Source organism: Dipteris shenzhenensis, chromosome 5 (assembly GCF_047967505.1).
Source record: "Dipteris shenzhenensis isolate YYH24624 ecotype China chromosome 5, Dip_SZ_1.0, whole genome shotgun sequence".
Taxonomy (NCBI): domain Eukaryota; kingdom Viridiplantae; phylum Streptophyta; class Polypodiopsida; order Gleicheniales; family Dipteridaceae; genus Dipteris; species Dipteris shenzhenensis.
In genome coordinates, this window is record NC_141600.1 from 46109684 (window position 1) to 46137237 (window position 27554).

Here is a 27554-nt window from a genome sequence, read left to right on the forward strand (position 1 = left end):
CTGATGATGTGTCTGCTGACGTGGCCTAATGATGTGGTAGTCGGTGATGTGTTAGCTGATGTGGCAGCTGAGGTGGCACTGATAACGTGGTAGCTTCAGAGATAAGGTTACCACGTGGCATGCACTGGAGACTGCTGAGGTGGCAAAAGGATAGCTTGTGACACATGGCAGATGGATAAGGTGATGTGGCAAGTGGATAAGTGTGTGACACGTGGTAGATAGATAGGGATGATGTGGCACTAGGCGGGCTTGCTGATGTGGCAGATGGATAAGACTCCACGTGGGAGCCAACGGAATCTTTTAAAGATTTCGATGAAATCTAGTGATTCCGTCGTCGTTTTTGTTGGAGACGACTACGGAGCTGCTGGTGCATACGGGAGCTTGGGCTGTGCCACTCTTCGTTGCCACTCGTTGGAGCGTAAGCTTGCTGTAGATGGCATTGGCGAGAATGAGAGTTGCTTCTCATGAGTTGCCAGTCGATGGTGGTATGCTGCATGCGAGTCGGTGTTGTAGAAGCCGCTGTGGTGGAGGAGGCCTTTGAGTCTCCTGTGTAGGCTTAATAGTCAGTGCGGCTGGAGGCTTGGGCTTCCCTGCTGCAAGAGTGCCTTGAGGCTGGAGTTGGTGAGCCACACGTAGGAGGTGGCTAAGATGGTAGGAGTCGATGAGCCTTGGCGTTGCTAGTCGCAGCAGCAATCATTGGAGCTTGGTTGGTAGAGATCGTTGAAGTGGGACGTCGCCCCTCGAAGGTGCTACTGAAGGTAGTTCGGTGCTGAGCCAACGGGTTCTCGTGTGCTTGTAGCAGGGTCGCCTTGTCAATCAGAGAAGGCTGGCTTCTTGTGCGCTCGTTCGCTGAATGATGGGAGAGCTTTGTTGAAGGAGCTTGCGGTTGAGTCTTGGCTATAGCTTAAACCACTGGAACAGAGTCGCTTTGAAGACGCGAGATCGTTGGAGTTGAAGCTTGGGCCACGTTGGAGAAGTTGGATGGTAGAGCCGCTGCGTGTGGTCAGCCGTGTAGCTGATGAAGCTTAGGGGTTGCTATTGCAGTTTCGTTGAAGAGCCTTTGTTTGCTGAAGGCGTTGTAGGAGGCGCAGATTCGAGCCTTAGGTAGAGGTTGCTAAGAGAACCTTTTGGCCCTTGAGCTGTTGTAGGAGCTCTATAAGTCACAGAGTTGCTTTGTTGATGAGATCTCTTCCTATCTTTCAGAGAAGAAAGCACTCATGAACCTCTCACAAAGTAGATCTCTATCACTCAATGGAGATCCCTCATAAAGAAACTCTTTCTCACAAGAATGAACACTCAAAATCTCTCTCAAAATGGATAGAGGGAATTTTTCTTTCAAATGACAGATGAAGATCTCTCACCGGAAGTGGACTCTCACGGAGAACACTCAAGATAACTCTCAATCTCACAATCTCTCTCGCACTCTCAAGAATCACAATGCCTCAACGGAAGGCAAGGGAGCTCTGATACCATGACAAAATATGAAGAGGGGAGAGGAGAAGAGTGGAGATGAGGAGAGAGGGCACAGCTAGAGAGCACACCACAAATGACTAACTGTACACTAGATTTAGTTGAAAAAATAGAATATATACAAACCCTTTTAGGGTTAGGGTTAGGGGATCTAACCCTTTCCTTTATAGCACTCTATAAGGTTAGTGCTATGCACATATGATCACGTGATGGAGCTATTCACACATGATCACATGATGTTGAGCATGAACTTTCAACAACCTCCCCATCTCCACAGTGGTCCACATTCGGCGTTCAACAACCGAATTTTGCTAAGGCATATATGGTGTCGTCATTTGTCGCTTGATCCCTTTGCTCTTGCAGAAATCTCCAAACTCTGTAGAAACAAACTCATCACCACCATCCAATCTGATTTTGTTCACTTTTCTCCCTGTTTCATTTTCAATAAGCTGTGGCCATTCTTTCAATTTACCAAAAGCTTGAGCCTTTTCGGCGAAGAAAGTACACCCACATCTTCCTACTATAGTCGTCGACAATCAATAAAAAATAGGAAGATCCCCCCAAGGCTTGTGTAGGCATCTTACTGCACAAGTCAACATGCACCAACTCTAGAGGAGCGTTTGCTCTATTCTTGCTTTCTTGTGGGAATTCCTTTCTATGTTGCTTTCCCATCATGCAAGCTTCACATGGTTCTTTGATTTCTGCGACTGTAGGTAAGTGAGCAACCATATCTTGCTTCTACATCTCCTTTAGCACTACAAATCCGATGTGGCCAAATCTTTCGTGTAAAAGTCTACTTATGCCCACTCCAATGGTGGCTGTAAGGGCACTTAGCTCATACAAGTTGTTCCTCCTTACTCTTGTGCCAACAAGATTGCCTACACTATCCAGAATTTTTGCTCATGCCTTGTTGAACCTCACCTCATGGTCAAGGTTAGTTATGGAAGCAATTGATAGAAAATTTCTCTTGATTTGTGGAACATACAGCACATTAGATAGTTTTTTAACATCTCCATTTATCAGAACAAATGAAACCGTACCTGTATCCTCAACAGGGCATTTTGCATTATTACCAACCGTCATGGTGATGGGTTCCTGTAGAGGCTGCATGGAACAATATAAACCCTTCTTGCAGGTCATGTGACGGGAGGCACCACTATCCAACACCCATGGATGAGTGGTTGAACCTTCTTGAACTAAGGAACACTCTTCCTCAATGGCTAGAAATAGATCCAACTCTGCTTCTGCTGTGTTAGCTGACTCTTTCCCCTTATCTGTCCTCTTCAAGGTACCATTCTTTTCATCTACTTTCTTGACCTAGCAATATGCAATAACATGGCCCTTCTTCTTACAGTAGAAGCAGTCTCCCTGAAACTTCTTCTTGCCGCCCTTCTTCTTTTTGTCACCACTAGTAGAGGACTCACCTTTGGTGGAGGAACCACCTTTGCCTTTCATAGTGGCAGAGAATGCAGCATCCCCATTGCCGCCTCCATCTCGAGCTTTAAGCCTCAATTCCTCCTCCATAAGTAAAGCATAGAACTCCTCAAATGAAAATGGTTGGGGTCTCACCTGAGTGTTAAGTGTTGTTACCAGTCCATCAAACCTTGGTGGACATATTCGAAGACAACACCAAGCTAGCTCTTTGCTAGTCTTTTGTATCCCAGCACCAGCCATCTGGTCACGCAGATTTTTTATTCACGTTATGAATGCCTCCGCTGTCTCTCATTCATTAAACTTTTGTTACAATCTAATTCTCTAGGTTCTGGATCCTTGTCTCATTCCGCATCTCATTCTGATTCTTCAATATGTTCTAGGCCATAGTTGCCTTAGATGTATACTAAATCAATATCAAAACACTATCAGTAGTACTTGTAACCAGGGCACACAGAGCATCTGCGTTCCTGCGTTTCCAAGCTCGTAGAAGGTCAAAATTAGGAGGTATCACACTCCCCAGATTTGCTAGGTTGGGGGTTCCTTGTGGTTCTGGGTCAGCAATCCCTAGCACTGTCTCCAGATTCAGCTCATATGAATCCAAAAGAGCAGTAATTTTAAACTTCTACAGAGTGTAGTTTGTCCCATCTAGCTTGCCTTCAGTGAAGGCTGGTGGGCAAATTCTCAACGCCTGGATTGTTGGTGAAGCTATTGCAGCTGTAACTCTACTAAACTCGAGCCGCTTCCTATTGCCATCACTCTGTATGCTATGGAAGCCCTCGCCTCTCTTCTATTCTTCAATCCTTAGAGCCACCTAGGCTCTGATACCATGTTAAATTACACAGTGCAGCAGCGGAACAGAAACTGAATAAAGAATAGAGAGTACACAGCAAACTAGAGATGAAAAAAATTTTCCTTCAATACTGATGTAGTACAGATGATGGCTCCGTCCACCCATGTGATCCCACAGTGTCGAGCTTAGATGGCGATTTAGACAGATACTAGGTGAAGATCTACTAGCTGGAAGATATCTGTTGGAAGATCTGATCTGGTCCAATGGACTGGGAAGGTTGCCTCTTTATAGCTATGAGGGCAGTAGGCGGATCAACATAGTCGATGGAACCAACTAGTCAACCTAGTCGGTGGAGCCGATCAGTCAACCTAGTCGATGGAACTGACTAGTCGTCCATGGAATATTCAAGGAATATTCCCTACACCATTCCCTTAGGGGCTCTCATCCCTGGACCCCCACTAGGGGGGTTTGCTGGCCCCCCTGGAACCCCCCAGTTGGGGCCCAGCTAGCCCCCAAGCCACAGCAAGAGTAAGGGGCTCCCACACAATCAAGACAATGTGCCTCGTTGTGCTACCAGCTTACCTACCCTGCCTAGCCCATAGGCTAGACTCACATAGATCACCTTTCTACCATCAATGGTCTCATTGATAGACCTCATCTTACATGCAAGTCAGGATCCCCATCCAGTGCCCTAGGCTCACACATGGCTTCTCCTCATATAGGGGCCTTACAACTTGAGGACCTTGGACCACTGGTGGTTACTAGGAGGGTGGGGCATTGAGCATATCTAACAATTGCCTAAACCATCCCAATGGTTGCTTGTGATTGAGCTTTGGGATAGTTTACTTGTTTTATTTCTTGATACAACACAGGTCAGTGGTTGCCTAAACCAACCCGGTGGTTGTTTGTGATTGAGCTTTGGGATAGCTTTGGAATGTGATTGTCCTAAACCAACTCGATGGTTGGAATATCATGCAACTATGTGGTTGGTTCAGCTCAAACACTAGAACCAGGCTAGCTTGTACTTAATGTGATTGTCCTAAACCAGCTCGGTGGTTGGAACATCATGCAATCATGGTTGGGTGAGCTCAAAACACCAGTTATGTGATTGTCTTGGTGGTTGGAATATCATGCAACTGTGTAGCTAGTTCAGCTGAAACACTAGAGCTAGGATGGCTTAGACTTAATGTGATTGTCCTAAACTAGCTTAGTGGTTGGAACATCATGCAATCGTGATTGGGTTAGGTCAAACACTAGTTAAGGCTAGAGGAGGTAGGCATTGGCAACAAAATGCATTTTTGTTAGTTTAGGATTCCTACAACCCCCACAAAAAATAGCCTTTAGTAAATCCCAAACAACCATTGCGCTTGTTTCAGTAAATCCCAATCAATAAATCCAAAATAAGGAAAAATGTAAATCCCAAACAGTAATACTAATCCCAAACAACCACTGAGCTTGTTTTAGTAACAATGACTGTGCATAAGGGACCATCTAATTCATAGGTTCAGATTAGCATTCAGTCAGGCATCAAACACTGTAATAACAATGATTGTGCATGAGGGACCATCTAATTCACAGGCTTAGATTAGCATTGAGCTGGAATCAGATTGTAATAATAATGACTTTTCATCTAGTTCACAAGCTTAAATTAGCATTCAGTCGATTTATCAGGCTGTAATAACAATAGTTTAGAATGAGAACTAGCATTAAGCTAAGATAGACTGTAAGAACATATCACACGGTTAGAATTACCATCTAATCGCATGTCATGAAGAGTGAAGCAGTCATAAGAAAATAGAACCTTCGAATCCATTTAAATGCAACATTTTCAAATTATAAGGTCTAGTTGAGTGAAGCAATCGTATCCAAGGACGTATAAATGGTGAATTATTGCTTTAAAACTGAAGTTATATAGAAAAGCCAAATGTATAGTAAGCCCCTAAATTTATATACCCAGGTAGTATACAACCAAGTTTTACTCTTCTACATTTTGAAAAGAGACCGCCATCGTATCTAAGTATGGATAAATACAAAGACAATTTACTTTTTTTTTTTTTCAAAGAAGACAATTTACTACTTAACTCAAGTTTTATTGAAAAGCCGACTGTATTAGAGGGGTGGTCAGCCCCTTAAAAAGTCCCGTGTAATATATATCCAAGATTCCAAGAGATAAAGTCCGAGATCTTTGAAGGACTTTATATTTACGCAAGGATTCGAGGACGCAGGCTCGACACTTCACACAGTGGGATCCTTCAGCAACATACTTTGCAAATTGTGGGTTCTTATAGTATTGAAGGCCTTCCCATAGTTCCACATGCAATATGACCATCTTGTGAATGACACTCTTGGGAACTCTATGTTCCTTCTCCAAGCAATCAATCTCATTACGGAAATCTTGGGTTGTCGAGGGACCCCTTATGAAATGGCTTCATCAAGATCAGGACAAAGCCGCATGAAAATTGTCATTGCCTCTATGGCTTTCCATCTCTATTCCTCCATTGTTCCTTCACTCGAGAGTTGTCAAGTTTTTAAACTAGTTTGCTCTCTTGCTATCCAAGATGTAATTGCTCACATATTCTAATCTGTCAAATCAAGTCGTCTTGACATGCTCAATGATGTAAGCCAATCAAATCTTTGCCATCTTTGAAGACCCGTGTACTCATAGATTCCCCACACATTACATTGATGAATATGACAAGTTAGTTATATGATAGTTAAGGCTAGAGGAGGTAGGCACTGGCAATGAAATGCATTTTTGTTGGTTTAGGATTAACTACAACCCCCACAAAATATAATCTTTAGTAAATCCCAAACAACCACTGTGCTTGTTTCAATATGTCCCAATCAATAAATCCCAAACAAAGGAAAATATAAATCCCAAATAGTATACTAATCCCAAATATCCACCAAGCCTGTTATAGTGACAATGACCGTGCATGAGGGACCGACTAATTCATAAGTTCAGATTAGCATTCACTCAAAATCAGGCTGTAATAACAATGATTGTGCATGAGGGACCATCTAATTCACAGGATCATATTAGCATTGAGCCAAAATCAGACTATAATAACAATGACTTTGCATGGGGACCATTGAGTTCACAAGCTCAGATTAGCATTCAGTCTGTGTATTAGGCTGTAATAACAATAGTTTAGAATGAGAAGTATTGTTATTACAGCCTCATGAACCAACTCGATGCTAATCTGAGGTCCTATTTTGATCTTTCCTTTCTTCAGTTGACTGTAATAACAATGACTTTGCATGAGGGGCCATCTACTTCACACGCTACCCATATTAGTATTGAGTCAAAATCATACTATAATAACAATGATTTTTCATGAGGGACCATCTAACCCACACGCTCAGATTAGCATTAAGCTGGAGATAGACTGTAAGAACATATCAGACTATTAGAATTTTTTGATGACCGAGAAATCCTCCCATGGCAACCATCTAATCGCACATCATGGTGAGATAATGATGTATATGACCGCCTATGCTAGGCTGGGCTACCAGCAAAGCTGGGTGTATGTGCCATTAATCCTCCCCCCTCATCCCATTGAATTATTATGATCACACTCTCTACAAGCCCCCTTCTATCCATTGTTTGCCTTGGCTCTCCATCCTGCAACACTCCACCAACCATAGCCATGACCAAGGGAGTTGTAGGATGGGGAGCGAAGGGAAATGGGTCGTGGTGTTTCATCAGGCACTGGCAGAGAACTCACCTTGGTGATGAGACTCTTGTAAATTGAGCACAACCTTCGGAACTTGGGAAGGAGAACTCAACTTGGTGATAAGCTGTAACACAGTGAGAGCATGCATTAGTGTGCTAGAGCTCACCACTAGATTGAGTTCCATAACCATTGTCGAATGTTCTACTCGATTGAGCTCATTGCCAAGTTCAGTTCTCTTTGCCAGTGCCTTGAAAGAAGTATTTTTTGATAACCCCACCAATGCCTTGAAAGAATTTGCTATGAAGAAGGCAATTCCTTGAAAGACTTGAAAGAAAAACCTCATGACCAACCATGTTGCAGGATGGGGAGACAAGGGAAATGGGTCATCGTTGTTCCGTGAGGCACTGGGAGAGAACTCAACTTGGTGTTGAGCCTCTCGTAATTGCGCACAACCTTCTGCACTAGGGAAGGAACTCAACTTGGTGATAAGCTCTAACACACTGAGAGCATGCATCAGTGTACTGGAGCTCACCTACGATATTGACTTCCTTGTTAGCTCTGCTGTCGAATGTTGTGCTCGATTGAGCTCACCTCCAAGTTGAGTTCCCTTTACCAGTGCCTTGACTTCTAAAGTTTCTATGAAAAATGTTATTTCAATCACGAGGTGCTCGTATTGTCCCTTGCATACGAGGAGTTCTAGGTCAAAATTGTAAGAAAGTCCTACCTACAATAGCACTGCGAGGTGCTCGTATTGTCCCCTACATACAAGGCACTAGGACAAAATTGTAAGAAAGTGCTAACAAGGACAATAGGGTGTGTGCATGATTAGGTGGACTTGATGGCTGTGTCCCAGACATCACTAGCAAAGTGGTAGCCACCGTGTTGCTACTTGGTACATGGAAAGCCATGCAATTGGAAAAGGGAATCTACTATGTATAGCAATGACCACATGGAAAAATGCTAGCAGGTTTGAATTCTCCCGCCCCATGGATTGAATTTCACTCAGTTTACAGCTTAGATCTCTCTCTCTCACACACGAGCTCTCTTGTAGACGTGATTTGTCTCTCAGATCTATCTATTCTCTCTCCACATCCACGTCACATTGTTCACTCTCCACACACTGCTCCATCTCCAAGACCTCTCCATTGTGAATCGGTGTGCATGGAAACATCATTACTAGCATTCTCTTGGGACATCATCAAAATAAGAGGTTTGCACCTTTCTATTCAGCCTCGGGGGGGTCACTATGTATAAACCCTCTATATCACGTGCGTTCAAGGCCTATATTTAAAATCCCTTATCTGTAAATTTTTTCATTAATAAAATGTACCCCTTTTCTATACAAATCTGTAAATTTTTTCCAAAATTATTTTAAATAGTCCCTTATGTATATTTATTTCTGTAAATTTTAGGAATAGAAAATATCCTTCTGTCGAACTCACGTGATAGGGTTACATATGATAAGTGACCCCCCCGAGTATTCATCTTACCGTTATTTCCTTGTGTGGTGCTAACTTTCTATTCAGCTTACTGCTATTTCCTTAGTGAAACTCCATACCAAAGACCTAAGCTTCGAAGGCATTTCGGTAGAAAACGTTGAAAATGCAGGCATGCAAAAAATGTGGTAAGAGAGTTTTCAGCGCATCGACAAGTGACGATATTTTCTTGTAATCATTGTTTGTATTTGGCTCTTTCTAACATAGCAGTGCGCTTTTGATGCCATACGAATTTGGGCACAACTAAAAGCACCTAAAAGCTTTTGGTTGAAGGCACAAACATTGCGAAAATTAAGAGAATGGTGGCTCAGTAGACTGCAAAAATTATGAGAGTGTGATGAGTCCATCAAAACAAGATTACTGAGAACCTCAAGCTAGATGTGGCTTGGCTTGTGCTCATCTGAAGAAGAAATAATTTAGTAGTAGCTACCACGTCTATTAAGTATGAGTGCTCTTATTCTTGTAGCAAGTGGTAGCACCACCAATTGGCATGATAGCTGTCATTAGGCGCCCATTGCTACCATTACCATGGGTGGTGACCAATTGCTTGACTGGAAGATACTGAAGTAGGAGCTCTGTAAGTGGTTAAGAAATAATTCAGTAGTAGCTACCATGTCTATTATGTATGAGTGCTCTTGTTCTTGTAGCAAGTGGTAGCCACCACCAATTGGCATGATAAATATCATTAGGCGCACATTGCTGCCATAACCATGGGTGGTGCCCAATTTCTTGACTGGAAGATACCATTTGCTACCACAAACAAAGAGCAGGCAATTATTTGAGTGCAAGCTACCACTTGCTGCTGTTAGAGTTAGCTCAAATGTCCACCTCTCATGTAATCCACCAATATTCTGTGTACCCAATGTTGTAAGGCCCCCATATGAGGAGAAGCCATGATGGGTATCGGATATTGGGAGGGATCTCCAGTTTAGACACTGGAAGGGGTCTTAGAGTAGACCAGATGGTTATGAGACGGCTTAGGAGCCAAGAGTAGATACCCGTCTGCAAAAAGGGGGGGTTCGGGGGGGCGATAGCCCCCCCGATAGCAGGGGGTCCGGGGGGCGCAGGCCCCCGGTGGGGGTCTGGGGGCAAAGCCCCTAGCGGCAGGGTCCCAGGCCCGACGGTATGACCTATGCGCGATCCTTCATCTGCCCGCCGGCATGTTTTCTGAAGGGTCGGCTGGTCTTCCAGGCCGACTGTCTATTAGGCCGACTGCCTATTACAAGGCCGACCGTCAACCACTTACACTATATAAGTGGCCACCCCCTATCATCAGATCACCAGTTCTTCACGCTCATAGTCCTCCGTCCAGCATCTGTCTAGATCACCATCTGTCTGTAGAGCGCACGGGTGGACAGCCAACCATCAGTTGTATCAGCAGGTTGTATCAGCAGTTTGGTATATCAGAATTTTTGTATTCTCTCCAGCTTTCCATCGTGTACTTGCGTTTTGTTGTTATCTTCCGCTGCATACTATTTTCTTACATGGTATCAGAGCTCAGGCTATCTGAGTAACGACTTTATTGCAAGTTCAACGAGCTTTGTTAGCAAAGGCTACTAGGAGTGATGGCTGCACCAACCCCGTTGTGAATTCGTCCACCTGCCTTCAATGAAGGCAAGCTCGATGGGACGAATTATACTTTGTGGAAATTCAAGATCAGCGTGATCTTGGATTCATACGAGCTTCTGGATACTGTTCTGGGATTGGATCCAGAACCGGTTGGATCACCGAATCCAAACAACCCCAACGTCATAACCCCACCGAATGCAGATCTTCTTCGGGCATGGAAACGAAGGAACGCAGATGCACTCTGCGCTCTTGTTACCAGTTCAAGTGATTCTGTTTTCAGCATACAGACAAGGCAAGTGAGGCTTGGAACATACTGAAAGGTCAGTATGAGACGCGGAATCAGACCAGAATTCAAAATCTGGAGAATATGCTTGCTGCAGAGAGGTGCTCTGATGGAGAATCAGCTGAGACATTCATCACACGGATCAAGAATCTATGTGATCAGATGGCGGCGGTTGGGATTACAAAGACCAGCGAAGAGTTGGCCAGAAGGTGCATTCGGATCCTTCCACAAAAGTACGATGCGTTGGTCACGACACTCAACACGCAGGTAAGAAATCCACCCCTCACTTTTGAAGAGTTTAGCGCGATGCTCTTAGAGGAGGAGATGCGAATGAAGACCCGCGATGGCGGAAGTGATGCAGCATTCTCAGCCACATCCAAAGGGAAGGGTGGAGAGAAGAAGAATGGTAAGAAGAAGAAGTTTTCAGGTAAGTGCCACTACTGCAACAAAAGCGGTCACATGATCAAGGATTGCAGAAAGAAGCAGCAAGACGAAAAGAATGGCACTACACAGTCTTCTTCGAAAGGCAAGGAATCTGCCAACACAGTTGAAACTGAGTTGGAGCTATGGGTTGCAATTGAAGAAATATGCTCCTCAACAGAAGTTTCAACAACGAATGATTCGTGGCTCCTTGATAGTGGAGCGTCCCGTCACATGACCAGAAAGAAGGACTGGTATAGCTCTTTCAAGCCTCTACAAGAGCCCATGAACGTGACGGTCGGTAATAATGCAAAATGCCCTGTGGAAGGTACAGGTACTATCGCTCTTTCCATTCAAGAAGGTGAAACTAAAGAGCTTTCTGATGTATTACTAGTTCCTCAGCTAAAGAAGAACTTGCTTTCGGTTGCTGCGATAACTGATCGCAACTTGGAGGTGCGTTTCAAGAGGACCGGAGCAGAAATCCTTAATGCAGCGGGCAAGGTGGTCAGCAAGGCAGTAAGGAAGAACAATCTCTACGAGCTGATGGCACTAACAGTCTCTTCAGGAGTGGGCATCAGTAAGGTATGGCATGAAAGATTTGGTCATCTTAGTTATCCTATTCTTTTGGAAATGCAGAAAACAGGGATGGTTGCACACTTGCCTGCACTCTCAAAGGTGCAGGAACCTTGTGAAGCTTGTATGATGGGCAAGCAACAAAGGAAGGCCTTTTCACATGAGAGCGGCTATCGGGCAAAGGCTCCTCTACAATTGGTTCATGCTTATCTCAGTGGGAAAGCTCCGACTCAAGCTTTGGGGGGATGTAACTACTATATGCTTATCGTCGATGACTACAGTAGATACATGTGGGTGTATTTTCTACGAGATAAGGCTGAAGCTCTTGGAAAATTCAAACAGTGGCAAAAGATGGTGGAAAACGAAAGCGGGCTGAAGGTAAAGAAGTTTCACACGGATCGAGGAGGAGAGTTCCTGTCAAAAGAGTTCGACACATACTTGCACGAGAATGGCATTAAGCGCCAACTCATGACTGCACATACTCCGCAACAAAATGGTGTTGTAGAGCGTCGCAATCGTACTGCCATGGAGATGGCACGATGCATGGCACTAGGTAAAGGATTGCCTAAGTCTTTTTGGGCTGAGGCAGTCAATACAGCAGTCTACATCCTCAATCGAAGCTTCACAAAGGCCTTGATGGGCAAAACACCTTTGGAGGCCTACTCAGGTAAAAAGCCTTTCGCTTCTCATTTCAGAACATTTGGATGTGAGTGCTTTGTTCATGTTCCAGATAGCACCAGAAAGAAATTAGATTCAAAGAGCAGAAAGTGTATCTTCATGGGCTATAGCCAGGAGTCAAAGGCATACCGGCTATATGATCCAGAGGCAAAGAAGATCGTGGTCAGTCGTGATGTGGTGTTTTGGGAACAGCCACATACAGTGGAGGAGGAGGTATGCCCTTCCACTTTATCATCAGCCATAAAAGTAACTCACCTTGTGCCCGTATCTAAAGCAGAGTTGCAGAATGAGGAGGAGTACTTCGAGGAACAGACTCCACCAACACCACAACATGCCTTGGCTCCACAAGGTAAGCCACTTCCAAAGTGGGCAAGGCAGCTCTTTGATGAGAAGAATCCGGTTCCAGACTTGGCGGAGTCATCTGCAGATGGACTTCGACGATCAAAGAGGATAGAGGAGCAGAAAAGGGCTTCTGAACACATAGTCAATATGGCCTTGATGGCTGAGATTATGAAAGTTCAAGAGCCTACGAATTTGGATGAGGCAATGGGCGATCCAAATTGGAAAGCTGCCATGCAAGAGGAGTATGACAGCATCATGAAGAATCAGACTTGGGACTTGGTTGATCGTCCAGTAAAAAGGAAGATCATTGGTACCAAATGGGTATGGAAGGCCAAGTACAAATCTGATGGATCTTTGGAAAAGTACAAGGCTAGGCTTGTTGCACAAGGATACTCTCAAGTTGAAGGCTTTGATTTTGAGGATTCCTTTGCTCCTACAGCAAGGATGACAACTATTCGGGTGGTACTTGCCTTGGCTGCTCATAAGCAGTGGCCGGTGTTTCAAATGGACGTGAAATCTGCGTTCTTGAATGGACATCTCAAGGAGGAGGTATATGTGTTACAGCCACCAGGATTTGAGGTGCCCAATTCAAGAACAAGGTTTGCAAACTAAAGAAGGCATTGTACGGGCTGAAACAGGCCCCAAGGGCATGGTACCAACGGATTGATAGCTTTCTCATATCTATTGGTTTCTCAAAAAGTGCTTCTGATGCTAACCTGTATGTTTGTAAGCAGGATGGCAAGTATGTGGTAATAGTCCTTTACGTGGATGACTTGATCATCACAGGAGATCATGAGAAGATGCTGCAATAGTTGAGGGAGTCATTGAGTTTCGAGTTTGAGATGACAGATTTGGGGCTCATGCACTTTTGCCTCGGCATTGAGGTTTGGCAAAAACCTGGCAGGATTTTCATCTCTCAGCAGAGATATGCTCGCGAGATCTTGAAGGCATTCGGTATGACCGAGTGTAAGGACGTGGTCTCTCCCATGGAGGTGAATGGTAAGCTCTCAGTGGAGGATGCATCACCACTTGTCGACATCAAGGAGTATAGGAAACTTGTGGGGAGTCTCATTTTTCTGTGCAACACTAGACCTGATATCAGCTTTGCAGTTGGTGTACTTAGTAGGTTCTCAAATCAACCTCGAGAGAACCATTGGAAAGCAGGGATGCATGTGCTAAAGTACGTGAAAGGTACACTAGAGTATGGCATTACCTACAGAGCAGGGAAGACCTTGGCGGGTTACTGTGACTCAGATTGGGCGGGAGATTGTGATTCTAGAAAGTCAGTTTCTGGATATTGTTTCTCACTTGGTTCAGGAGTGTTCTCTTGGATTAGCAAGAAGCAACCAACAGTGGCACTATCTTCGACGGCGGAAGCTGAGTACAAGGCAGCATGCATTGCTTCTTGTGAAGCAGTTTGGCTAAGGAGGATCTTGCAAGACATAGGAGTTCCAATCGAAGATGCGACGGTTCTAAAATGCGACAATCAGAGTTGCATGGCCATCGCAAAGAATCCTGTGTTCCATGCTCGTACAAAGCACATAGAGATCCAGTATCACTACGTACAAGAGCTCATCGAGGATGGAGTCATAGATCTGGAGTATTTTCCCACAGAGGAAAATTGTGCAGACATCTTCACGAAGGCTCTTGGGAGTGATTTATTGTTGCGGCATCTACATCGACTTGGCATTGGGCTGAATACATCGTTCATCTTCGGGTGAACATTGAGGGGGGGTGTTAGAGTTAGCTCAAATGTCCACCTCTCATGTAACCCACCAATATTCTGTGTACCCAATGTTGTAAGGCCCCCATATGAGGAGAAGCCATGATGGGTATCGGATATTGGGAGGGATCTCCAGTTTAGACACTGGAAGGGATCTTAGAGTAGACCAGATGGTTATGAGACGGCTTAGGAGCCAAGAGTAGATACCCGTCTGCAAAAAGGGGGGGTTCGGGGCGGCGATAGCCCCCCCGATAGCAGGGGGTCCGGGGGGCACAGGCCCCCGGTGGGGGTCTGGGGGCAAAGCCCCCAGCGGCAGGGTCCCAGGCCCGATGGTATGACCTATGCACGATCCTTCATCTGCCCGCCGGCATGTTTTCTGAAGGGTCGGCTGGTCTTCCAGGCCGACTGTCTATTAGGCCGACTGCCTATTACAAGGCCGACCGTCAACCACTTACACTATATAAGTGGCCACCCCCTATCATCAGATCACCAGTTCTTCACGCTCATAGTCCTCCGTCCAGCATCTGTCTAGATCACCATCGAAGCTCTGTCTGTAGAGCGCACGGGTGGACAACCAACCATCAGTTGTATCAGCAGTTTGGTATATCAGAATTTTTGTATTCTCTCCAGCTTTCCATCGTGTACTTGCGTTTTGTTGTTATCTTCCGCTGCATACTATTTTCTTACAGCTGCCACTAAGCAGGAGCAACAGAAATGCAGCACTTGCTACCACTAAGCTAGAGCAACATAAACGCAGCCCTTGTTGCGAGTTCATGCTCAACATCATGTGATCGTGTGTGCATAGCACCATCATGTGATCATATGTGCATAGCACTAACCCAATAGAGTGCTATAAAAGAAAGGGTTAGATCCCCTAACTCTAACCCTAAATGGGTTTGTATATATTCTACATTTTCAACTAAATCTAGTGTACAGTTAGTCATTTGTGGTGTGCTCATTAGCTGTGCCCTCTCTCCTCATCTCCACTCTTCTCCTCTCCCCTCTTCATATTTTTGTGAAGATAGTGGGAGAGAGGGAAGGAGTCTCACTTGCGGCTTTCTCACATGCACAATGGGGGAATACACACAAAGGTGGAGGCTGAAAACAGTTTTCCTCTTCTTAGTTGTGAAAGCCAAAAGAACTCTAGTACAAAGAAATAGAAGAACCCTATATGTGGGTCTCAATCCAAACTCAACTAACTAAGGTGGCTTACTAACTGAGCCACAAACTAGAGTAGATAAGGATAGTTGTCATCCAGCTATTATTCGTGGGCGGTGTACCAACCGCATCTCCAGCTAACAAGTCGGTGACATAAATACACAACGGTCACCCTGGCATATCGCGAGTGGAGCTCGATATCTCAACAATTTTGTCATGCTATCAGAGCATGGTTCTGCCTTCCTCTGAGGTGCCATCCTTGTGAGAGAGATCGAGAGATCGAGAGAGATCGAGTGTTTTGTTCCGTTGAGAGAACTTCTTCTTTGAGAGGAATTTCCGTCCATTGTGTTGAGAAAATTTTCGTCGTTCTTGAGAGATTTTGTTCTTTCTCGAATATATGAGAGTTCATTTCATTCTAGTTGTGAGAGAGAGAGATTCCTTGTGAGTTCTCTATTGAGAGAAATAGGGAGAGTGTAAGAGGTAGTCTGGACATCAACTGTGGGAGAGAAAGAAAGACATAGTTCTATTTTTTGGAGAAGTCCAACGTTCTAGGCAAAGAGCAGCCCTGCTACTTGTGATAGCAGATAGGATTGACGGAGAGAGAAAAGCCTACATCTCTAGAGCTACAAGCTCTATTGAGTTTCAAGCACCACTCGAGCTCCGATTTCACCTCGGCGGGATGGCTAGACCAGGGCTCTACAACTAGGGCAACTCCTACCATCGACCAAAAGTTCATGCCACATGCAACTCAGCAAACTGACTCTATCAACGGGCTATAGCTCCTTCCAACACCTCCTAGCTCTTATAAGGCTCCTAGCTTCGACTAAGCCAGTAAGCTCCAGTGCATACACCGAGAGCAACTCTTGGTGATTCACGGGCTCATCGACACCAGTGCTACTGAATCCAAGCTGCTCCAGTCCATTGCCAAAGAAGTGACTACTCAAGCTTCCCTGCAACGAGGGCTCCATCACCTTCTCCAGCGCATACAAGTCTCCTAAAACTCCTCGCCATTGCTAGCAAGTTGGGCTAAGCCCACGGCTCACTACAGCTCCTTCACCATTGTCAACGGACCTTGCAAACTCCAACAAAGCTCTAAGGATCCATATAGCATATGCCTTCAACTACGCGGCTCGCACGATGACACAGCTGACATCAAGGGAAGAGAGTCATGCTTTATTTGAAAGGAAGGATGGGGGGGGAAATTAAAGTACTAGCTAGGTGGCTTTACAAGAATGAGCGTGTCACATCAAGGAATAGCCCCCTTCTTTTATAGCCAAGAGAGGGGGTCTCTCCCAATAAATGCGTCCTCCCACATGTGACCCACAGCGACACATCATCATTGAGCACCATTTGCACTCCTTTTGCCCCTCCACCTAGATCAAGTCGTATCTCTTGATCCAGGAAGAATTTGAGGGCTCTCCAAAAAGGAAAGTTGCTCATTTTTTTCGCGCTCTATGCACTCGTCACATCACATGCACATTTCGGAGCAAGTTACACTCACTTTTGAGCTTTGTTGACAAATCCACTTCCTACACGCATATCCGCCTCTACATCAATGCATTTGACCCAGCACTTAAAAAGAAAAAAAAGAAAAGGAATTATTTGATGTTCTTTCATCAATCGACGGTTGGTATAGATCTAGATCAAACTAGAATAGATCACCATAGAGGAGACGCTTTGAATGTCCCCAAGTTGCCAATCTAAGCCATGCCCAAAATTCCCAACTAGTACCCAGTCCATACGCTCACATACGGTTTCACATCATCACATTACCTGAAACCTAACGTTCATCAGTTCAATGATGAGCAGATAGCACATAATTTTATTTCACACACACATGCCACCATTGTAAAGCCTATTCGACTATTTCATGGCATTGTGCACATCATTTTAGCCTTGTAAAGCCTCTTGGCTATTCCCGACATCATTTTCCACAAGCCTTATAACACAGATCAGATTTTATATATTGTATCTCTTCACACACAGTTCAGAGATTTCACTTGGCACAATCAGTGTTTTTTGTAGTTGATTCATACAGAGATTTTCATGACACTTTGAGTACATTTCTTGCACCATGTCTACAACTAGCAACCTCAATCAGGAGGAGATTACTCCAATTATGGCACATGGAAATACCGAATCGAGACCATTCTTGTACTTCAAGATAAATGGGAGTATGTTGATGGATCTACACCTAGACCATTGGACGATCCAGCCACCAGTAGCTCTACTCCACCTGTTGTCACCACAGCACTAGTAGTGGGATCTACAACTACACAAATAGTTTCCACACCTATAGCAGGTCCTTCCATTGCCCAAGCTCAGGCAGAATGGGATAAGAAAGACAACTACGCATATCATATGATCAAGCAGAATGTGCAAGATGTCATGCTAAGACAGCTCAACACAGTCAAGGCATCGAAAGAAGCATGGGATATGTTTGCAGCTCTCTATGAGTCAAAGAACAGTTCGAAAATTCTCACACTGAGAAACCAAATCAACTAGAGTTTTTGCAACAGCAGCAAAACTGGTCATGCTTATGTACTCCGAATAAAAGATTACAACAATCAACTTGCAGCAGGAGAGACTATGAACCCCGCAGAAATGGTTCAAGTAATCTTGAATGGACTAGGAGAGGGATACAAGAATCTAGTCCAAAGTATTGCCATCCAACGGCAAATTTCGAGATTGGAAGAGCTCCAGTCAGTCCTACTTGGTGAAGAATTCAGAACTCAAGCAATTCAAGCACGTAAAGGTCATTCTAATGATCAGGCATTCACAGCTTCAGACAAAAGTAGAGGCAGAGGCAGAGGTAGATCATTCCAAAGAAGTGGTCATCATCAGCAACAACAAAGTTAGAATCAGCATCAACAACATCAGAATCAGCAAAGAGGAAGTCATTCCAATCGAGGAAAATTTCAAGGACGAGGGAATGCATCCACCAATGTGTCAAACATCCAATGCAACTACTGTCATAAGTTTGGAAACTATGAAAGAGATGGCCTCGCAAGATGCACTACGGCCAAGGTGGTCAATCCAACAGTAAATCAAGGGAATTTTTTAGGTAGAGGAAATCATCGTGGTGGGCATTCTAGTCACAGTCATTTTGCAAATGAACATGGGAATATGTTTCTTGCAAATGAGGAAATGCAGCAAACTGATACAATGTACCTAGACACTGATTACAATCCCAAAGAGGATTTTAGCTACTATCAAGTCGACCAAGTAGAACAGAATCCTTCGTATATCGATAGCGGTGCATCATCTCACATGACAAATCATCAGGAATGGTTCATAGAAATGAAGCCATTAGAAGGTCAGAAAAATGTCATCTACACAGTAGATTATACACCGAATCTAGTTCAAGGGACATGCGTTATCTCTATGAACAACTTCACTGGTACAAAAGGATCGGTGAAAGATGTACTCTATGTTCCCAAACTCAGCAAGAACCTTTTGTCTTAGTAGGTCAAATGATAGAACACAACTATTGAGTCATCTTCGACGGAGATGAATGCACTATCAGAGATAAAGATGTCAGCTAGTAGCAAAAGGTGTCAAGGAAGGACGCTTGTACAAGATGCTAGCTACAACACCAGATAAGCATGCCATGTCAGCTCAACTGCAACAGATGCCACTATCTGCAAAATGGCACAAGAGATATGGTCATGTCAATTTCAAGTAATTGTTAGATCTCAAGAATCAGAATATGGCAATTGGGATTACAAAGCTACAATTTCTTGGAAAAGTTTGTGAAGCATGCTGCTTCGGCAAACAAAAGCAAACCAACTTTGGCAGAAGTACCTCTCGTAAAAGCTTGATGAAGAAGAGCAAGAATTGCCCCAATAACACCCCAAGCAGAGCCACAATAGCTCAGATGGTCTACAAGGGAAAGCAAACCTCCAGCCAGATTGACATATGCTCAAAAAGGCAAAGCAATTCAGGTTGAAACCACCAACTATGCTCTTATGACTACCATCATGGCTACAGAAGAGCCAGTATACTTCAAAGATGCAGTAGACAAGCCAAAATGGCAAACCGTCTATGAAGAAGAAATGGATGCTTTGTATAAGAATACTACTTGGGAATTATGAGACCTTCCACTAGGAAAGAAGGCCATAGCAAACAAATGGGTATACAAAGTCAAGTACAATCCAGATGGAAGTATTCAAAGATACAAAGCTAGACTAGTTGCAAAAGGATTTGCACAGCAATATGTTTAGGATTATGATGAGACTTATGCTCCAGTAGCAAACATGGATTCCATACGGTTCTTAATATCACTAGCAACACTCAGCAGATGGAATGTGTATCAACTCGATGTCAAGAATGCTTTTCTCAATGGTTACCTAGATGAGGAAGTCTACATGCAACAACCAACAGGATATGTTGAACCAGGAAAAGAGAATAAGATTTGCCATCTCAAGAAAAGTCGTTACAGCTTAAAGCAAGCACCCAAAAGTTGGTACAGTAGAATTAACAAGTATTTTGCTGATCTGGGATAAATGAAGTCCAATGCAGATCATACTCTCTACTACAAAGTTCAAGGGGAGGACATTACTATTGCACTTTTGTACGTAGATGATCTAATTGTGATAGGAAGCAAGGATAGCTTCATCAAAAAACTAAACAAGACTAATCTACAAAGTTTGACATGAAAGATCTTGGACTTATGCATTATTGTCTTGGAATTGAGTTTTGGAGAGATTCAAATAGCACATTCATGAGTGAGCTCAAGTATGTTGATAGTCCCCTGAAGAAGTTTCATATGGTGGATTGCAAGATTGTAGCCACTCCCATGGAATAGAGTTTGAAACTTACTAAAGATTCAGAAAATCCTACAGTCAATGACAGATACTACAGGCAGCTCATCGGATCTCTTATATATCTGACTATCACTTGGCCAGATATTTGTTATGCAGTAAGTTCACTAGCACAGTTTATGGTAAATTCAAAACAGTCTCATTGGAATGCAGCCAAAAGAGTCTTGAGATACATCAGAGGTACAAGACAGTTTGGAATAGAATATAGAGGAGGTCATCACGGTAACATGGATGCTGTGACATTGACTATGCCAGAGATCATGAGACTAGGAGATCGACACAGGAATAAGCATTTTTCCTTGGTCAAGGTGCTATATCATGTAGTAGGCAATTCTTTTAGTGGAAGCTACCACTTACTGCCACTAAGCGAGGCAATTTTTCAATGGAAGCCACCACTTGTTGGAGGCACTAGCATAGTGGTACTTCCCAACTGCAACTGCTTGCCACTAAAGGGTTTATTGTACATCTCCAAAGGTGACCAGATTAAACATCATTGGTTGGACCACGGTGCACTCAAGATTCAATGCTTATTTTTTTTTAAACTTAGATGCTTTCATCATCTACATTGATTGATTACATGTTTTCTCTCAGTACGTGGCACTTAATCTCGGGGGGATCACTCATCATATGTAACCCTATCACGTGAGTTCAACAGAAGGATTTTTTTTATTTCTAAAATTTACAGAAATAAATATACATAAGGGAATATTTAAAATAGTTTTGGAAAAAATTTACAGATTTGTATAGGAAAGGGGTACATTTTATTAATGAAATTTTTTACAGATAAGGGACTTTAAATATAGGCCTTGAACGCACGTGATATAGAGGGTTTATACATAGTGACCCCCCCGAGCACTTAATTCAGGTTACAGATATTCAATTTGCATGATGGAATAGTAGCCACTCGTGTGCTTGTTGGAGGCACTAGCATAGTGGTACTTCCCAATCGCAACTGCTTGCCACTAAAGGGTTTATCTTTACATCTCCAAAGGTGACTAGATTAAACATCATTGGATGGAACACGGTGCACTCAAGATTCAGTGCTTATTAAAAAAAATTAACTTACGAGATGCTTTCATCAGCTACATTGATTGAGTACGTGTTTTCACTCAGTACGTGGCACTTAATTCAGGTTATAGATATTCAATTTGCATGATAGAACAGTAGCTACTTGTCTCGGGGGGGTTACTCATCATATGTAACCCTATCACGTGAGTTCAACAGAAGGATATTTTCTATTTCTAAAATTTACAGAAATAAATATACATAAGGGACTATTTAAAATAGTTTTGGAAAATTTTTACAGATTTGTATAGAAAAGGGGTACATTTTATTAATGAAAAAATTTACAGATAAGGGATTTTAAATATAGGCCTTGCACGCACGTGATATAGAGGGTTTATACATAGTGACCCCCCCGAGCTACTTGTGTGCTTGTTGGAGGCACTAGCGTAGTGGTACTTCCCAATTGCAACTACTTGCCATTAAGAGAACAATGGTAGGTATTCTTTTGCTCTAGTACATACAACAACAAGACAAGTATCCCTTTCATCCTTTTGCTTGTCATAGGCAGACTTGAAACTCCCTATCTATTAACGTTTCCAATAACTTTAACGAGTACTAACAAACTAACATGTTTAACTAGTACTAAGAAACTAATATGTTTAATGTAGGTGGAGTTCTTTCTTGCCTTCAAGCTGAGCCACGTAGAGGTACCGATTCACCAAAGGGCCTTTGAGAAGTTGAAGACTTACTTTGTGTGCAAACTTAAGGATCAATACACTTGTTGTTGCATCACACATGTGCAGATGTCTTTTTGAAGGATGTTGTAAACCACTTACGACAGGTCTCTTTTGGTGTGCATCGATTAGAGTGCAATTACAGATGTGAAATTTGTGGTTCAACTGATAGTTGCAATGCACGTGTGAAAACTTTCGTAGGCATAACTATGCTTTGGAATCGATCCTTTGCCCAAAAGCAATCTGTGCCAACTACCATGCTCTTAAGTGCTTGATGGGACAATGCTCTTCATGTGGAGTAGTAAAAATGGCATGTTGCCCAAGGGAGGAATCATTTACTGCACGTACAGTGTCCGTAAAGATATTTGAGGATGTCCATGTTGGAACCACAGTTGATGGAAAAAAGAAAAAAAGGAAAGTTCTTTCATTCAAAGAGGACCACTTGAACAAGTTTATAAAGCATAACTTTGTCTACAGATGGCAAGCAAATCAATTCAAGGAGTGTCTTGTTCTCTTCCCCGAAGAAGTGGTGGTATCTATCATGGATTTTGCAGAAAACTACACTTTCAAAGAACAAAACGAGATCCAATCCATGCATTAGCACTCCAACCAAGTTACAATCTTTGTCCAAATTACGTATGTGTGTATTGTAGGCATCGTCCACAAATACTCTCACTTTTATATATCTGATGATAGGATGCATGACACTCTTTTGTTCAGCATTGCTTTATGCTCCATTATAAATGGTTGAAAGATCAAGGCATTCAAGGCAATGAACATTGGGTGTGGTCAGATGGAGCAGCCTCACAGTTCAAAGCAAAGAGGCCTTTTTACTTCGTTGCTCGATATGGCACAATTATAAGAATGAAAATGAGACATAATGTTTTTGGTTCAGGACATGGAAAGGGTGAACACGATGGCAGGGTCTGTTCTTAAAAGGCATCTCACTCATGAGCAGCAGCTAAAGCCAAATGGTGCAAACTCCAATGTGCAAAGGAAGTGTGTTATTTCTAAGAGAGACATTGTCCGAAGGGGCTGATGACACATACCCCTCAAAGGCTTGACCCATTACCTGAGTGTTTTGGGAATCAAGGAAGGTGATGTGGACAGAAGTAAAAATTGGGATTGTAAAGCTGTGCCTAGCTCACATGAGTTGCATTGTGTGTCAGGCTATTCTTTAACAATGGAACAGCTTTAAGATGCAAGCAATTTTTGTGCTTTTAGCATGTAGGTCAAATGCAGGAGGTGTTCCAATACATCACACATGCCCTTTTGGGAGTATGTTACCCTACAACCCTCAGAGAATATCATTGAAGATGAGGACGAAACTGATGATCCAACATTTGAAGGACATCATGATGCCTTGAGTGATGCACTTTGTTTTGGTGATAATTTTGTTGTTATAGCTCCTCCTGACAATGATGAGCTTGTGGATTTCTATATTCTAAAATGCACACAAAGGAAGGAAAAGGCATATGTTCCACTTAAATATGCATGGGGGAATGTTTGTGGTTGAGGCTCATTTGTGGTCAGGGGATTTTGATACAAGAAAACTCAAGGAAATCCATACGAATACATGCTTTTAAGGTCAGAGCCTGAAGTCTTCATCGAGTCCCACCTTGTTAGAGCTATCAAGTTTCCAATGGAATGGGAAGGACATGTGAGAACATATGTATTGTCCTATGAAGTGTATGAAGCTGTTTATAACAGCATTCCATTTGATATGTAGAACAAGCATCACGTAATAGAATGCTATCGTGAACATAATCCGAGAAGTTAGCGAAGATTAAAAATAGGAACAAGTGTAGGCTACCGCTTACTTTCTTGATAACTTCCATTAAATGAAATACATTATGTTCTCTGTTTTGCAATATATGAAAATGGGGCACTTAATGCAGAATAGGTTTACACATTTGTGATGAATAGGCATAACACATTTAGGTGCATGGAATCAAGGTGCCTCATGCTACCCTCATTCTAAACTACTATCAAAGAAGAGGGTTAATATTGTGAGCAATGTCATTGTATGTGGTTGCTATCAATTTCCCCTAGAGTAGGTGATCTCTTTCATGATGCTAGATACCAGCTATTTTATGGCTTGACCACCTGGGTAAAATTATGTGTGGTGGTAGCTACCACCTCACATGTTGGTAGTTATCACCTGGTAAACATTGTGCTCTCTGTTGTAGTGGTAGCTACCACATGGAAAAAATTATGCTCACCTAATTAACAGATTGACTAACTCAAACCCCTTCCAAAAAAAGCATGTACACAAACAATCCTAAGACTCTAATCTTTCACTCAGTTGTGCATAACCATGCAACACAAACTTTCTTCAAGAGAATATTAAATACCACATGTTGATAGAATACTAAAAAAGCACCATTTATTCATGTATAAGTGAAATACATTGCCTTGGATCACATAGTCCCCATATTGTATCCAAATTATGTGTGGTGGTAGCTACCACCTGTTATGTTGGTAGTTACCACCTAGCAAACATTATGCTCTCTGTTGTGGTGGTAGCTACCATCTGTTATGTTGGTATAGTTACCACCTGGTACACAGTGTGCTCTTTGTTGTGGTGGTAGCTACCTACAACTAGACCACTAGCAACCACCTTGCATAAATTCAGCTCTCTGTTATGTTGTTATCCAACTAGCTACTTAACTAATTGACTAACTCAAACCCCTTCCAATAAAAGGATGTACACAAACAATCCTAAGATTCTAGAATTCCATGGAGTAGCTACCACTAACAGACATCAATTCATAGCTATGTATCCACCATGAGGTAGCTACCAATGTGTTGTAGCCATCTATCCATCATGTGGTGGATAGAAGAGCTAGCTCCCTATTCCATGGAGTAGCTACCACTATGTTGTAGCTATGTATCCACCATTGTAGTACCTACCATGGTGTTGTAGCCACCATAAGGTAGCTACCATGGTGACCACTACTCCTTAAGTTGTACCTATCTATGCACCATGTCGAAGGTACTAGACGTCAAGTCATAGCTATGTATCCACCATGAGGTAGCTACCACAGTGTTGTAGCCATCTATCCACCATGTGGTGGACAGTAGGTAGCTACCTACTCCTCCATGGAGTAGCTATCTACTCTCATAGCTATGTATCCACCATGTAGTACCTACCATTTTGTTGTAGCCACCATGACGTATCTACCATGGTGACCACTACTCTCGTTAAGTCGTAGCTATCTATGCACCACGTGGAAGTTACCAAACATCAAGTCACACCTATGTATCGAGCATGAGGTAGCTACCACGGTGTTGTAGCCATCTGGTGTGTGTTAGCTAACACTTGTGGGAGGGCCTGGTAGGTAGCATTTGGTGGGAAGGTATCCAACCCCCAGATCTTCGCTACTACCATGAGGAGCTTGAGTCTAGTTGCCCTCTTTGGTTTGTAGTGCAGACGTATTCTGTCATAGTGCTATCAGATCTGTTTATATTGACTGATGCCCTTGCCTTTGTTAATATGATGCTCTCTTCTGACATCCTGTGAAGCATTGTGGGCAAGTGCTTGTTGCAATGCTTTGTTTCTTGTCTCATTTTGATTAGGCCGATTCATTGCCTTGGCATTGTCTCTTTGTGTTTGTCCCAATCCTGGTATTGGCTTTGTATTTTGTTACCTTCTAACTGCTAATGCATGAGTAGTATTCGGACTTTGTTGATTGTTGTAACTGTTATCCGGATTATGAGGAGTGTTATATACCATATTCACTTCTGGAGGTTGTTGTTGTTGATCGTTTTGATTGTTTCTTCCATCATAATGGATGATTGGCATACCTCTTTCCCCACGGTGTTTAGACCAAAGTTCACATTGTGGGCCTTGCCTATGGCCATCCATGCAACAATAAGTGCATGCCTGGGTTTGTCCTTGCTGTTGTTGTTGTTGTTGATGTCCCCATTGTTGCTGAAATTGCCTTCTAGGGGCTGCATTTAGATATCTTTGTTGGGATGGCCTTGCTACTACTACTTGATTGGCAGATACAGCTGATTGTGTTGTTATTGTACATAGGGTGGTACTCTCCCTCTATAGTTCGGGTTGTACCAACATCTTTCTTTGTCATGGTTATCTTTCTTGCAAAATTCACATGGAATCTTTTGGGGCTGTGGTGCTTGAGGTGGTGGCTTCAAGCTTTGAAGCTGCTCCTTGATCATTTTCTCCCGCTTGGAGATTTTATCTGGTGTCTTTTTGGCTGTGGATTTTTCTTTATTTTTCTGCTTCTTTACTTTCTTTTTCTTCTTAGAATATTATTCTTCATCTTCTTCGAATGAGGTAGCTTCTTCTTCATCAGTGTCTTCTTCTGCTCTTCTTCTGCTTCACTATCTGTGTCCGTATCTAAATTTGATTGTGAATCTGAATGCTTTTTGTTCCTTGTCTTCTTGGATTTTGATACTCTACCAAGTCTCCTTTATGCCCGTTGTGTTGCTTCCACCAAATTATTAAAGTCATTTGCCCCTCCAAGCTGTGGTCCCTGCCAGCTACTGCAGTTCTCAGTTCTTTGTTTAATCCTTTGCAAAAATAATCCCTCAGTTGCTCTTGGGTGGGTCGTTGGTCTACTGTTAGTCTTTTATTGAGGTTTGGAAACATCTGAGAATAATCTTCAACCATAAGGTCTTTTTGTTTCATAGTTCTCAGTTTCTTGAGGATGTCCTCCAAAGGTTTTTCTTTTCTGAAACGACTCCTTTCTTGGCAGCGTCTGGCAATTGTCCAAATCCACTAGCTATCCATCTTGTCTCAAACTGTACAACATGACTGTCAGGATCTTCTTTATCTTTGCCATGTCAGTAAATTTGGCTGCTTTGACTAGTGGGTTCTACATTTTTTGTTGTACTGGTGCACTAGCTTGTACTTGGGAGGTCTTCTTTTTAGGAGGTTTGGGGAGGAGATTGAAATTCAGCCTCTGTCTTGCACTCACGAATACATTAGTTGCAATATTTGCTGCAAGTTCTTGTGTAGGACTAGGCAGCATCAGTTTTTGTAACTCAGCTTGTGCTTCATGCAGTTCCGTGCTATGTAATGAATTGTTTGAGGAACTTGTGCCACTTGAAATATAATCAGAGTCGTGTAGAATGTTGTCAAGATCTTCCGTTTGTGATGCAGTGTCTGCCCGACTTCTATTTTGTGTGAAGTATGCAATAGCAATGTGACATGGAGAGATATCTTCCTCAGGCCTATTTGACATGGACTGTGCTTCCCATGAAATAAATGGAGAAAGTTTTACTCACTGGATTTCAGTCGATTGATTGTTCTTGAGTTTTCAAGAATCCTCGAATGCTGCTCTTCCTATTGCGACTCCATGTTGATCTGGGATTGTAGTTGTCATAGTTGTTTGTCGTTGTTTTTTATGTTGT

General features: G+C 43.0%; 1 pseudogene; it reads left to right on the plus strand.

Moving 5' to 3' along the window:
* The first annotated feature begins 312 nt into the window (after positions 1–312).
* On the plus strand, positions 313–23111 carry LOC147902087 (uncharacterized; annotated as a pseudogene).
* The last annotated feature ends 4443 nt before the right edge of the window (positions 23112–27554 follow it).